This window comes from Ceratotherium simum, chromosome 37, assembly GCF_057802395.1.
Source record: "Ceratotherium simum simum isolate JZ-2026a chromosome 37, ASM5780239v1, whole genome shotgun sequence".
Classification (NCBI taxonomy): domain Eukaryota; kingdom Metazoa; phylum Chordata; class Mammalia; order Perissodactyla; family Rhinocerotidae; genus Ceratotherium; species Ceratotherium simum.
Window position 1 is genome coordinate 14,277,162 of NC_141936.1, and position 15,402 is coordinate 14,292,563.

Consider the following 15,402-nt stretch of genomic DNA (forward strand, 5'->3'; position numbering starts at 1 on the left):
CCTGAGACTAAATAGGGCATAGTAGGAAAAACTGTGAAGTCTGAGGTACTTGCAGAAATGTATGTGCAGGGAATGATTGGCAGTTCTATTTGGCTAAAGTAGAAAATGTGAAAAGTAGAATTAGGAGAGAAAACAAAGGCTGGAAAGAGTTGTAGGCCAGATACCAGAGAACTTTGAAATCCAGGAATAGGAGTATGAACTTATTTTAGCTGTAGTGAATGATGGAGAATTTTAAACAGAAAAGGAATATAATCAGAACTATGTTTTTAGAGGATGACTCTGGCTGGAAACAGGAAGACTTGCAATGTGTAGAGACTGGAGAGATGTGCTCATTCTTTTGGCCATATTTATTAAATTAAGACATAAATAATGACCTTCTCTCTGGGGAGAGGCGCTGTTAGTGGAAGAATTACATAACTAATACTAAGAATAATTGAAACCTGGAACTGCTCAGACTGCTCGGTGAGTTCTTCACGAGTTTTGTCCAATGGTAGCTTACACATTCACCTCTGCTCATTTTCCTTTCTTCTCTGTTTCATATTCTCTCTTGTAGGAATTGCATTCTAAGGACTTTTTTTTATCGAGCCCTCTTCTCCTGCTGCATTTTTGATGCTATCTCTCTTCCATTCACTTTACCATCCACTGCTTTCTTCCTATCCTTACAGCCCTAGGTTTAGGATTGTTGATATGTGCTGTGTTACCTTCTCTCGGAAACAATAATATGCTTATTATTCATTGAGTATTATCCTTGTTATCTACTGAGCTCTGCCTGAGATCAGCCCACGTTCTACTGTATTTTTTCACCATCATAGTCCATTTCTCCTCTATGTGTTTCAGATTTCTTTATGAACTGACATGCAACGTGGTGCCCTGGCCTCTGTGTGAGCCTTCACCTTTAAAGGCTAGAAATCTGAGAAAAAGACTAGGTGGGTAGGTGCAGGAGTTTGGGCCTACTGATGTCTGCGTTAGGATAAAGGCATTACCTGTCCTGGCCAGAAATGGAAAGCATTGATGGGTCCAAAGGCAGGATGCCCAGATTCTGTCAGGAGTCAGGCAGATCTGGAACAGAGAGGAAGCAGGGTTTTGAGGACTTTTTGTGTGTGTGAGGAAGATCAGCCCTGAACTAACATCCATGCCAATCCTCCTCTTTTTGCTGAGGAAGACTAGCCCTGAGCTAACATCTATTGCCAATCCTCCTCCTTTTTTTTTCCCCAAAGCCCCAGTAGATAGGTGTATGTCATAGTTGCACATCCTTCTAGTTGCTGTATGTGGGACGTGGCCTCCCCATGGCCGGAGAAGCGGTGCGTCGGTAGGTGCGCGCCTGGGATCTGAACCCGGGCTGCCAGTAGCGGAGCGCACGCACTTAACCGCTAAGCCACGGGGCCGGCCCTTGATTTTTAGTGAATGGGTGCACATGGATGGTGACAAAGAAGAGTTGTAATTTTTAAAAAAAGATAAAAACAACAACAAAACAAGCACAAATAGGTGCTCAATGGTTTCCCGGGGAGCTATATTTTGTGTAAGATTTCTTGTTTGTTGATGGGTCAGACCTGCTTAAAGTTACAGTGTTGGGAGTATGACAATATCTATCAAGCATATTTTCTTCAAAATAAAGATTCCTTTATTGTTTTTATCATAAATTTATTTTTAAAAATATAGATAAGAACAAAAAAACATAAGAAAAACTTAGAATCAATGACTCCCTACTAGAAACAATTACCATTAGTAGTATTAGTCCTCTATACCTATGCTGTCCAATATGGTGTTGTGGCCTACTATCAAAACCATGGTATCTAAATCATTATTTGAGCTTTTAATAATATATAAGCATATTGTTCATTTCCTTCAGGTCAACATTTCTGTCGTATTTCAGAAATAATTAAATTTTCATAAGGGAAAAAAAAAAGTTACAGTGTTGGGATCATCAGCCTCATTCTTTTTGCAATATTTTCTATTTCTTTATTCTTTTGTTGGATTTAGGTATGCTACTCATCGTTTGGATAAAACACCACACTTGCAGTATTTGAAGATCTTGTCACATATTCTTAAGTTTCATAAAGAATACATCTCCTTCACAGATCCAGAAGAAAAAGTTGTGACTTCTCTAATCTAGATTCTCCTTAGCCAATTGTAACATAATTATCTCCATGATTTCTAGAAGGATATGCTGTTACCTTCTTGATCAAACTTGATTTTCATGAAAAGCATTATTATACTATTGTCATTCACTATTCCTTCTTGTTTTTTCTTTCCCTTTCAAACTGTTTTCTGGCCTGTATACTGTAACACTTTGACAATCGCCTGGAAATCTCTCTCCTTCGTGCAATGGGAATTCATTGAAAGATTTTAAAGAATAAACTGCCATGAAATTGTACTGTCAGATGTGGACATAGAATTCTATAGGATGTTTCATGCCTTACTTTTTCATTCTGTCTCAGTATCTTAATTCTCACGTCAGGTAGGGAGAAAACAGGCAGATGTACCGTGAAGAATTTGAGGTCTATATGGTAGGAAACAGGTGTTACATAGAAACCATGATCCTTTCTCAGACTGAAATGGTAAGAAATGTTCAGAAACTGGGTGATTTACCCATTTTCCTTGTAAAGGAGTCAATAAATTTGTTATGTGCATCAAAGAAGGGATAAATTACTAGCACCTCATTAACCAATAGCTTTCTAGTAAAATGTAGACAACTTATTCCTCCAAATGTGCTTCTCTCTTGCCTGCCTTTCCTCAAAACAGCATTCTTACTAATTCAGCAGGCTGAAGCATGACATCAATGAAAATATTTGGGGCATCACTGGATGAGGTAGTGAGGTCTACATGTCCGAAAGGGTAAGGTGGAGGGGATACTCTCTGTCATCTTTTATGTCTGAACAAAAGCCACATTCCTAGTGGTTACAGGCCTGACTAGGCCTAAAGGTATAAAATGAGAAGTTGAGGATTATGTTTTATATAGAGTGCCCACGTATTTCCATGTTTGTGAGTCCATAGTTAAAATATTAAAATATTCATGTGTTCTTATAACACAGGTCATTTAGGCTGTAAATATTTTTAATAATCTGAAAAAAAGTTTCACTGAAAATATAAGTTCCTGTTTGAATAGTTTAGAGATGTACAGAAATTTACTGTTTCTAACAATCATCTCCAAATAATTATATATAAATTATATATTTTAAACTCAAATAATTGGAGCCTCGTTACTTCCAAACTCCCTTAAATCAAGATTCCATGTAACAGAATTCTTTGATCTTGTTGATTGTCAAATATCAGCTATTCAATGTAGATTGCAGAGGCCTTATAAATTTATTAATTAAATAGATTTAAATAAATTGATTATATAATGATTGGTAAAGACTATTAGTCTTGAATGAAGGAATTAACAATTGCACTTTTGAGTAGTATGTTTATTAATTTACTCTAACTCCATAGTATTCCTGAATGATAATAATTTAAGAAAAACATAAGCTATGTTTATAGATCAGATCAAACTTTTTTTTTTTTAATTTTTTTTTTCTCGTGAGGAAGATCAGCCCTGAGCTAACATCCATGCCAATCCTCTTCTTTTTGCTGAGAAAGACTGACCCTGAGCTAACATCCTTGCGGATCTTCCTCCACTTTATGTGGGACGCCACTGCAGCATGGCCTGACAAACGGTGCGTTAGTGCATGCCTGGGATCCGAACACTGGCCGCCAGCAGCAGAGCGCGCACTTAACCACTACGCCATGGGGCCGGCCCCTCAGATCAAACTTTTAATGAATAATTCCAATTGAGAAAAGTTCTCACAGATATTATATCACTGATATTTTTGAATATTTTAAATTAGTGGAATACATTATTCTGTTCTACTTATCCCCCATCTTCTTACTATTATTATTCTTATAGTTATTACTATGATTATTAGTTATCATAATCTAATTATTTTATTTAGTACATGCCAAATAATTAAACCTCTTAATAATTGTGTTTCTTATTATTCACTTCAAAAATTTCAATGACCGCAATATCTCTATATGTTCTTTTCCATCTCAACCATTGCTAATTGCATAATTTTCTCAGCTAATTGAACGAGATGATTGCCCAGAATTATTTCCTTTGAATTATCAGTTAGAAAAACTTGGCCCAATACAGTTTTCCTAAACCCTTCTTTTATTTTGGATACACATGATTTAAGGGTTGTTAGTTGTTTTCTGTCATTTTAGACAATTTGATTACATATATCTCTTTGGGTTTGGGATTTTCCCCTTTACTGAATATATTTGATGAGGACTTCCAAAGGTAATTAACTTATTTGTTTAGTGTGTTTGTTATTTTTCCACAGAAGTCACCTCTAAACAGTGCCAATGCAACTCTTTTATGAAGTCAACTCTCATGGAAGACAGGTGGAATTTGTACCTTGCTCCCTGACCCCGCCCACCACTGGCCCCCACACCTTGGGCTGTGGGAAGGGGTCAGAAGGCCTCACATCATTGAGTTTAATTTATTCCAGTCCACCTAGTCAGTTGAAATATTTCCTCAAGGAAGTTTTCATTCAGTTGATGCCCTGAAGGGTTAAGAAAACAGAAACCCATAGTATTAGAGAGTTGTTCTGGGTGTTTCCTAGGAAACCATACCAGGAATGTTTAAGCATCTTGTTTCTCCCCAAAGCCACAGCAGTGTAGCTTGTTTGAGGTTTTGATGTGCTCTTAATTTTTGCCATAGCTGCTCTGTGGCATGTTTTCCAGCCGATAGGGAATCCCATGGCTGCCAGAAGTACCGGCTCACAGGCCCAGCAGCTCTCACTGAGCTCAGTTTTGCATCTTCCTTCTGAAAGAGGTTAAGGACAATGTGAAATCAAATAGAGGTGGATTTTATTTTACCTTTTTAAAGTTCCTTTAATTTTTTTTTTTAATTTTTAAAATAGATTATTTTTCTCCAACATGCACATTAGCAGACCATCTGAATATTTCATCAAAAATAAATAATGCATGAATTTGGGTTACAGAGATTATTAGATGACTGAGTATATGTGATAGATCAGATCATGCTGTTTTATGAGGGGTTTTAAGGGACATGATAGATGGGAGGGACTTGTAGTTCTGTGATTTCCTCCACTTTACATGTCTGTAAATAGTTCTTAAGGTCATTTCATTCTTTTGAAATTTTATATATTCGAATAAAAATGAAATAATGAAGAATCTGAAAATAATACCCAAAAGTAGTAATTTGATTGAACTTGACTTAAAATATTTTCATAATTAGATTCTACAAGATAGTTGGCATATCCTTTCAAAAGGTTTACCCAAATGATATGAAGCCAAAGGAAACTCGACTATTTTCATTCAAAGTGTAAAGGGAAAGAAAAATCTCTCTCTCCCTCTCACTTCGTCTCTCTCTCTCTCTCAGAAAGCATGCATATGTATATGTGCATGATAGTTCTTTTTTATATATTCAAAACATTTAAAATTATCCAAATATAGGGCCCAGCCCGGTGATGTAGTGGTTAAGTTCCTGTGCTCAGCTTTAGCGGCCGGCGCTTCCACAGCCCAGGGTTTTCAGGTTCAGATCCCAGGCACGGACATACACACCACTCCTTAAGCCATGCTGTGGCAGCGTCTCATATACAAAATAGGGGAGGACTGGCACCCATGTTAGCTCAGGGCCAATCTTCCTCAAGCAAAAAGAGGAAGATTGGCAACAGATATTAGCCCAGGGCTAATTTTCCTCCCACAAAAAAATAAAAATAAGATAAATAAAAATAAAATTATCCAAATCTATATAGACCGGTGAATATTTGTATTTTTATTTGGATACCACAATTAACCAAGTGACATCACACACACTTCTATCATTATTAAATATTTGAAAAGATAGTCAAGCAAACAAAATAACATTTAAAACCTTCTATTCTGAGAAAGAAGTATGATAACATTTAATTCTAGAATTATATATTTTATCCCATTTTATTTTAATATTTATTCTATATTACATATTGTGTAAATATATGTATGATATAATATGTAACATACATTTTAAATATATAGCTGTACAATTACTTTTTCTCCCATGTAAATTCTGTGTAATATAGTCGGTTTATCATTTGCCATGTTCTCCTTTATTCAAGGCCTGGTAAAAACTGTGAAGGAACATGAAAGTGTTGAATTCAACCAGAAGTTTGTTGTGGCTATATCTAAGTCGCTGTGGCTAAAAATATTCAGTTATTAGTTTCTTTTGGGTAAACTATAGGAATCTCTCTTATTCATATCTAATCTGTTCCTAAAAAGTGTTGGATAGAAAATTTTTAGATAGATACAGTTTAGAGTCCACTATTTTTAATTGGAAAAATAATAGTTTGCGCCTAGCCCACCTAGATTCTCTGACAAATTTCACTAAACTCTCTTTTTATTTTTGGTGAGGAAGATTGGCTCTGAGCTAACACCTATTGCCAATCTTCCTCTTTTTGCATGAGGAAGAGTGGCCTTGAGCAAACATCTATGCCCTTCTTCCTCTGTTTTTATATGTGGGATGCTGCCACAGCATGGCTTGACTAGTAGTGTAGGTCTGTGCTGGGATCTGAACCCGCGAACCCAGGCAGGTGAATCAGAGCATGTGGAACTTAACCACTACGCCACCGGGCCAGCCCCACTAAACACTCTTAAATACATATACAAACCCTCCACTGAAGATATCTACTTAAATGATCAATTCTTCTATTATTTAACACAATGAACTCAGGACATAAGTTTGTGTGTGGTACACATAGATGAGGGGCAGCACATGATACTAATTATATTTTCTCTTCACTGCAATGTTTGAACCACATATAAATAAGCAATGAAACAATATGCAAAACCTATATATTGAATGCAAATAATGCTGAACAAACTAAGATAAACAATGTTAAGGAAATAAATGAGAAGTTTTGAAGTTTTTCGAAATATCTTTTTGCCTTTTCCTAAAACAATTTTCATGCAGGTTGAAATGAGGCAAACTGACCCCAAGCCAAAAGCCAAGGACCATCACATATCAGTCCTTTCCCACTTTTATGGAATCACTGAAAAGAGGTGCAGTGGGGGACTATGTCTCTTGGTTTGGGTTCCCCTGAAAGCAGACCCCAGGACAAGGATTTGGGTACAGGTAGTTCATATGGGAGCTGATCCCAGGAAGCAGAAGTGGGGTAGCAGGGAAAATGAGACAAAGAAGGAAGCCAATATAAGTGTGTGCTATTGAGTTCACTGCTGTGGGCAAAATGGTTTAATTGTCTAGAGAAGTTTGCAAGAATTGTCTGCTGAAAAATAGGAGGCAAGAGACTTTCTCCACCACCTGTTAGGCTCCCTTGGTGGAGGGTGGGCTGTCCTAAGGCTATTGGCTCCTCTGCATCTCCATGCTGCAGGCCTGCAGTGAGCCAATGGGCTCCTGCAGCTTCCAAGAAGCTTCTGGGCAGAAAATCAAAAAGATAACGCCATGAGATGCTGTGCGCACACGTGTCTGAATCGCTGGCCGCTGTCTGGGCCAGCTACAGCTGAGATCAAAAGTGGCTAAGAGTATGGAGGCAGAGCATCTCAAGTGTCTGCTACAGCTGCATTCTGCCGGGGTTTGCACTCAAGTTACGCTGTTCTACAGACACTCACACTGTCTTCTCTAAGAGTGAGTTTGATTTCAGTTGACTTCTAGTTTGCGAGTACCAGCATTCTAAGAGAACTAGGATCTAAGTTCTTGGAAGCTGGTGGCTTTCAATCACTGGTAAAGAAAAGGGTCTGCTCTACCCTGAGTTTCTGGAAAAGCTCAGAGAGCTCGGTTTCAAAACTCTCTAAAATAAAATGGTTTCATTTCACTAATATTTCCTTTAACTACAATGAATTAAGAAAAAATTGTGTCATATATATGATTTTTGCCCCTTTTATTTAATGTCTAGTGAATTTGACTTTACTGAATTCATTAAAGAGAAACTTACGTACTTTTAAATAAAGTTAACAATATTTTTCATAGTCTTATATTTTATTTTGTGTGTGAGGAAGATGAGCCCTGAGCTAACATTCATGCCAATCCTCCTCTTTCTACTGAGGAAGACTGGCCCTGGGCTAACATTTGTGCCCATCTTCTCCACTTTATATAGGACACCGCCATAGCATGGCCTGACAAGCGGTGTATCGGGCGCACCTGGGATCCAGACCCGGGCCGCCAGCAACAGGGCATGCGCACTTAACCGCTATGCCACAGGGCCGACCCCAACAATTTTTTCATAGTCTTATATTTTTAATCACCTTTTGAAATTTAAGAAGCATTTCACACAAAATTCCCAAGCTTGATATATTTAGATATCTATTTAGATGGATATCTAGATATATATAACATTTATATATGATATATATAATATATATAGTTTAATGATATATATGTGTATATATATTTCAAAAGATTGAAAAATGAATCGTTTACTGAAAAAAAGAGATTCTTGTTTCCCCTGGACCCTTGCTGTTAGGCTATATTTTAAGAGCCTTTCCTTTCTTTAGGTCTATATTTTTTAGAGATTCCTTAGCCGGTGACTTTTTCTTATTACCCCAAAGTTAAACTTTTCTTGAGAATAGAGAGTGCTATAAAAAAAGTATGGGTTGTAAATCATTTTAATTTATAGAATTTTTAGTTTCAAACACAGACTCTTAGTGCCATCCTCTCTTTTTTATTATAAATCACCAAACCACATTCAATTTAAATTTTAAACACTAAATACTCCATGCTTTTATATATATATGTAATGCATAATATGCAAATATAAAATATATATATCTTTCATATATATTTATATATATAAAAGATGGTATATCTATATGCATGTCTACCTATCTATCTATCTGTCCTTCATGACCTTGAGCTCTCTAAGCATTATTTTTTACTCAATACATTTTAATACATTAATAACACTACAAATGTTTTTATTTATTTTTTATTTACTTATTTTTTCTGAGGAAGATTTGCCCTGAGCTAACACCTGTGCCAATCTTCCTCCCTATGTGGGTCACCGCCACAGCATGGCTGGTGAGTGGAGTAGGTCCATGGCTGGGATCTGAACCCGTGAACTGGGCCGCAAAAGTGAAACATGTGGAAATTTAACCACTCAACCATGGGGCTGGGCTCCAAATGTTTTTATTTTTACGATAAATCCTCTTATCAGTGAAACGGAAATTTTCTTACAATTTAAGACGTGGCTGCTAATAGTTATACTTATTTATATTTCAGCACCTAAAATACTAAATTTGTGATATAGTAGTTCTAATTCTTTTACCCTCTAGTTCTTCATAGTTAAGTTCAATCTGGGGAGGAGATTTACTATCATTTATGTTAGTTACGGTACATAAAATCAAATGTTGGAAAGTGAAGCATTTTCACTAAAGCAGACTTTCACTGTGAAGGAAACTTTGGTGCATTTAATTCACCACTGGCCACTATTTCTAGAGAGTCCCCACCTCAGGACTCAGAGACTGGAGTGACAATGCACTGAGATTGTGACATTATACTGAAGCAGTCTGGTGTCTTCTCGTCACCCTCAGATGCAGGGAAGAAACATGAAAGCACGTGAGGTCTTGCTACACGGATGGTTTTAAACTTATATAAAGAATAATGGGGTTTATTTCTTCCATTTTCCCAATTGTGAAGTGTTTTGTTAAATGATAGCTGCAATTTTCCCAAAGTGCTCTGGTGGAGAAACTGAAGCCAGAATCAACTCTGAAGAGCGAGAGTTGGGTCTTAAGCTTTTGGAAACTTTTTACAGGAACCTGAGAAGACTTCTCCCCATGTTTCAGCCCCACCAAGGGTTCTTAATGAGGCTTTGGTGTCTGAAGGGGCAATAAGGATTTTGTCTTAGTTGTATAAGTCTCATCTTCCCAGGGACATCAAACTCCCATCTGGCCAGGGTACAATTTTTCATGGATGACTTAAGGCGTGATTTCCCAGGATCTATAAAGAAAAACTGTAATTAACATTCTAGCACAAAGTCTACAGATATATCTACCCTAGCTCAAACATCTAGAAACATCTGTGAGGGGTGCAAGAAGAATTGATGATGTCATAGAGGAGAGTATATGCATTAAAATAATTTTATAGTTGAATTCATATGGAATAACAGTTCCCGGTATCACAGGTCAAGAAAAATACTTTTCCATCCATCAAAGAAGAGTCTTAAGATGTTGTTATGTGTGCCAGGGTCACTCTCATACTTTGACCTATGTTATAATCATATCCATTGCTTTGTCATTATGTAAAATGCTATCTCACTTTATTTACTAAAACAGCACAGCATTTGTTATTCTGCTGATGTCTTAGCTGTTTTGTCCAAATGAAAACTTCTGACACCCTTGAGACTCTTAAGAAATTTCATATGAATTTATACTATTGTTTCCTGCTGTTAAATGTCATATAAAATCAGTTCAGCTTCCTAGTGAATTGTAAAACTTTTAATATCTAATAGAAGAAAGCCAAGCCCTGCTGGATGTGGCTCCAGTACTGTGCTGGAAGTCCAAAATATGAAGCATGTCAATTCCACTGTGTCTATAAATTTGGGGAGTGATGGTGGCCTTTTGAGTCAGTTGCACACAGTGTCTTTAAATGTAGCCCTTTCTTAAAATAATCAAACTGTTTTATCCCAGAAGTAATGATGCTGCTAACCAGAAGCCTTGTGAACATATCTTGCAAAGCACTCTGTTGTATTAGATATCCAAGGTAAACATTCTTAGAAACATTTTTAAGCTGAGGTCTTTCCACAAAACAAATGCTTTACTCTCTCTGTTTTATTCTCATAGCTAGCTACTTTCTTCTCAACCCAAATAACGCAAATTAACAGGAAACTTAATTCCTGTCTATGTTACCCTGTGCTTCTCAAACCAGCAAATGTTACTTTAAATTACCCAGACTGTGGTCATGGTCTCAGCAATGCCCAGATAGGAGTTTTGTTGCCTTGAGTTGTTGGAGGACTCTTCAAACATGAAATCAAATGGCAGATGAATTGTAAGGCTCACGAAAAAACAGTGCCGTTCTTAACAGCTTTTGAATCCTCAGCTAAAGAATGGTCTTAGAGTTGGTAAGATTGAGGATGTCATTAAACATTACTAAAATTTTTTCTTTTTTCTTTTTTGAGGAAGATTGGCCCTGATCTGACATCTGTTGCCAATCTTCCTCTTTTTTCCTTTTTTCTCCCCAAAGCCGCAGTAGATAGTTGTATGTCATAGTTGTACATCCTTCTAGTTGCTCTATGTGGGACACTGCCTCAGCATGGCTTGATGAGCGATGCATAGGTCCATGCCGGGGATCAGAACCGGCAAACCCTGGGCCGCTGAAGCAGAATGCGCGAACTTAACCACTACGCCACGGGGCTGACCCGTAAACATTACTAAATTTATTATGTTTTGCAGATTTTTAAGGGAGTTGTAGATAGAAGGTAATGGAGATATTAAAAGTTGGAACGAAGCAAGTTAACAGATTTTAATAAGTGGCTTATATATGAAGTCAGATATAATTCATAGTTTACATAGATACAGCACAGCACATCATCTTGTTTTAATAATTATTTATTCACCCTTTCAGCAAATATTTATTGAATGTCCACTATGTGCCAGGCACTGTTCTAAGTGCTTAGGATACAAAAATGATTATAAGTGGAAAAGTTCCACTTCTCAAGGAGTTTACCTTCTGGTGAATTTGGACAGACAATAACTAAGTGAACAAACAACCAGTGTTGATAGTTTGTGATAAGTGCAATGACAAAAATAATAGGGTTATTATAAGAGTTAGCAAATTGGGAGGTGTTAGGGAAAGCTTCTCTGAAAATGTGACATCTGAGCGGAGACTTGAACGCCAAGAAGTTGCCAGCCAGAAAAAATCCAAGGGAAGAATTTTCTGGAAGAGCAAACAACAAAGGCAAAGGCCCAGAAGCAAGCAAATCCTTCCCACATTTCATAAAGAGGAGTTAGGCCAGAGTCATTGGGACATAGTGAGCAAGGGTGAGAGGGTATGAGATGAGGTTGGCTGTGTTGGCAGGCCTCAGATAATCGACCTTGCAGGGCATGGTCAGAGATTTGGGTATTATTCTAGTTGCAATGGAAAACATTTGACGATTTTTAAGCTGGGGGCAGGGAGGTGGAGGACCAAGATCCAACTGAGATTTTTAAAATATTATCCTGGATTTTGCACAGAGTGACTTATTAGGGGAGAAATAACTGAAGCGGGGAGACCAGGGGAGATCACGGATGCTGGCTGCAAAGATGGAGCGAGACAGCATATTGGATTTGTGCTATAATTTGCTGAAGCATGGTCTTGGAGGGAGAGGGAAAAGAGAAGACTTCACAGTGCCTCCTTGGCTCATGCTCCATGGTTCTATTCACTGAGATGAAGAATGTGCTTCCTCAGTGACCAGAGAAAATTTTAAAAGCCATCTGCGTATAGCAAGGCCAAAATCCTAGAGACTACTTGAAATATGATAGTTTAAAAACTCTCCTTATGAGCACTTATTTAGTCATGCTTGTTTTCTTATTTAGGAAGAAGAAGGAAAAAGAGCGCTCTGAAAAAAAAGCCCAAAGAATGTCTTGAGGTAGCAATAGTTCCAATACACTCTTCAAGTTGTTTAAATAAATCAAAATTTACAGTATGCTTCTATTAGTTTCCTGGGGCTGCTGTAACAAACCACCACGAACCTGGTGGCTTAAAACAACAGAAATTTATTCTCTCACAGTTCTGGAAGCCAGAAATCTGAAATCAAGGTAATTCCCCTATAACTCTTGCAGAGCAGATCCTGCCCTTATACTTTGGCTCTGCTCCAGATGGAGAATAATGGGAGGATTACCTCCTTGATCCTATAGACTGCGTTTAAGCATCTCTCTAACTTTCTCATGTAGAACTGCATTTCCAAATATACTGATGGGACAACTCAATTGTGAAAAGGAGTGGCTTTCTTCTTTTATGTGAAGTGTCCCTAGTCTTCCTCTTGGAAGCCCTCTGATAGATGAGGGGTATGGTGGGAGAAAGAACATAATTCCCTACAATGGTTAATTCTGTGTGTCAGTTTGGCTAGGGTATGGTACCCAGTTATTCAATCAAACAGTAATCTGGGTGTTGCCATGAAGGTATTTTGTAGAGGTGATTAAAGTCCATAATCAGTTGATTTAAATGAGGAAGATTATTCTAAATAATCTGGTGGGCCTGATCCAAGAGGTTAAAAGGACTTAAGAGCAGAGCCGAGACTTCCCTGAAGAGGAAGAAATTCTGCCTTTGGACAGGGGCTTCAGCCCATGCCTCGAGTTCCAGCGCATCCTTCTTGATGGCCTGTCTTACAGACTTCAGACTTGCCTAGCCAGCCCCTGCAATTGTGTAAGCCAAATCTTTGCAATAAATCTCTTACTGTATATAAAACCTATTGGCTCTGTTTCTCTGATTAAACCCTGACTTATACATTCCCTGTGTGGAATTCACAGTACAATCCAAAAATTTATACTGACTTTTTAGGATACTAAGCTTCCATTGGCATTACTCAGAATGCATCTAGTTTCTCCTTCTACCTTCCCTGTACCTCTAGCAGAAAAGGTTTTTTTCAATCTGCAATATGTTCTTTGGTCCTGGAAGCACCAATGGCCTTCATCCATTCATGCCCAGGTATCCACAACCCAGCTGCTATCACTTTACTCCATACTATGGTAGAAGATGCTAGCAGGCACCCTGGGCAAGGTTTGAGCTTTTTGGGGACTCTGTCCATGCCAAACAGGAAGTGAGGGCAGCTAGGGTTAGCTACATACCAACGCCGCCTTCTTTCAACCATGCTACCCTGATAGGGTTACTTTGACATAGCAATGCACCAAAGAGGTGTGGGGGCAGCCCTCAAGATAATTTCCTCCCAGAGTCCAAACCATGGAAAGAGGAAAAATCCTAGTGGCCTTGGAAGCCTTCTTTCTGCCACCCTGACCTGCTCCCAACTTGTCTGGGTTTTTCTGAAGCCACTATCCTCTTTGGGAGTGGCCTTATCAAGCAACTGAGGGTGGGAGGTGGGGGAAGAGAACCTTCTGCTACATCATCTTTCTTCTTTCTCCCAATCTCCAGGGGCTGGAAAGAATGGGCTTCTCCATCTTGCTTTTCTGTTTGGAACTCCAGCTAAGTATGACATCCTTTCTCATTCAAATCTGCCTGTGAGCCTATTTTCTTGCTAAGTCTCTTCCCCTCCCTCTCAGACTCTCCGGTGATAATCCACAAGAGTCCTTCTGGGAAGCAGGAGTATATAAGTACTCAGTGATTTAAAGGAGAAATAAAAATGCATCAGTTTAGTATTATAACAATATTATGCTCATTGCATACTGCAGTTCACATTGGTTCTTGTGTATGACATCTTCTACTGTCAATGCTTTAGCCATCATTCCAGGTGGAGGAAAGGGCAGTCTTCCCAACATAGTCATGGGCACTCAGGCAAGGAGCAATATTTGAGGTGGAAAGATAAGGAGAATCTTCAGACACAGCATATTTTTCATGGGGCAAGGAGATGGTAAATGTCTTCAAATTTAGATTTTTGATGTAGTCTTTAAATAAAGTTGTACATAGAGTCCCAGACATATAGGAACTATAATGAAAGATGTCCATCATCACCTTTAAACTTTGGTCCCATGACTCAAATACACCAAATGTAGCAGATCATGAGTTGATAATTTTTAGAAACCCAAAATTTATCTTATGGCTGAATACCCATATTGCATGATACATGTTAAAAGTGTTAAAAGTGTACTTTAATTATACTATAATTTCACAACTCTTTTGTCACTTTAAAAAATATATATATATACTTGGAACCTCAAAAGCTGAAAGTGGCTCAGGCCTTTCTGGAACTCTGAGAGGCCCTGTCATCAGCAAACTTCCGACTGTAAACGTGGATCAATGGCTTTGTCCTCAAACCCAGCCCTCATTCACAGTCATGCACTACATAATGATGTTTTGGTCCATGACGGATCACATATACAACGGTGGTCCCATAAAATTAGTACCATACAGCCTAGGCGTGTGGTAGGCTATACCATGTAGGTTTGTGTAAGTTTACTCTATGATGTTCACATAACAAAATCACTTAATGACACATTTCTCAGAACATATCCCCATTGTTAAGAGACATATTACTATACTTGACTTTGAAAAACATTTTAAAATATAAATCATCAGGACTATTGAAATTGAGTTATCTTTCTATTCTGATACAGTGATAGGCACAGAGCAGGTTATTAAAAAAAACATATTGGGCTGGGCCGGCCTCGTGGCTTAGCGGTTGGCTGCGCACGCTCTGCTGCTGGCGTCCCGGGTTCGGATCCCGGGCGCCCACCGACGCACCGCTTCTCCGGCCATGCTGAGGCCGCGTCCCACGTATAGCAACTAGAAGGATGTGCATCTATGACATACAACTATCT

General features: G+C 38.3%; 1 long non-coding RNA gene across 1 annotated transcript in view; it reads right to left on the bottom strand.

Annotated features, from left to right (window-relative positions):
- Window positions 1-15,402, bottom strand: part of LOC147912308 (uncharacterized) — a 162,909-nt gene that overhangs the window by 39,113 nt on the left and 108,394 nt on the right. Inside the window, exon 2 of the long non-coding RNA XR_015550050.1 lies at window positions 984-1,059. This is a non-coding gene — a long non-coding RNA (uncharacterized LOC147912308). The remainder of the gene's footprint in view (window positions 1-983; window positions 1,060-15,402) is intronic.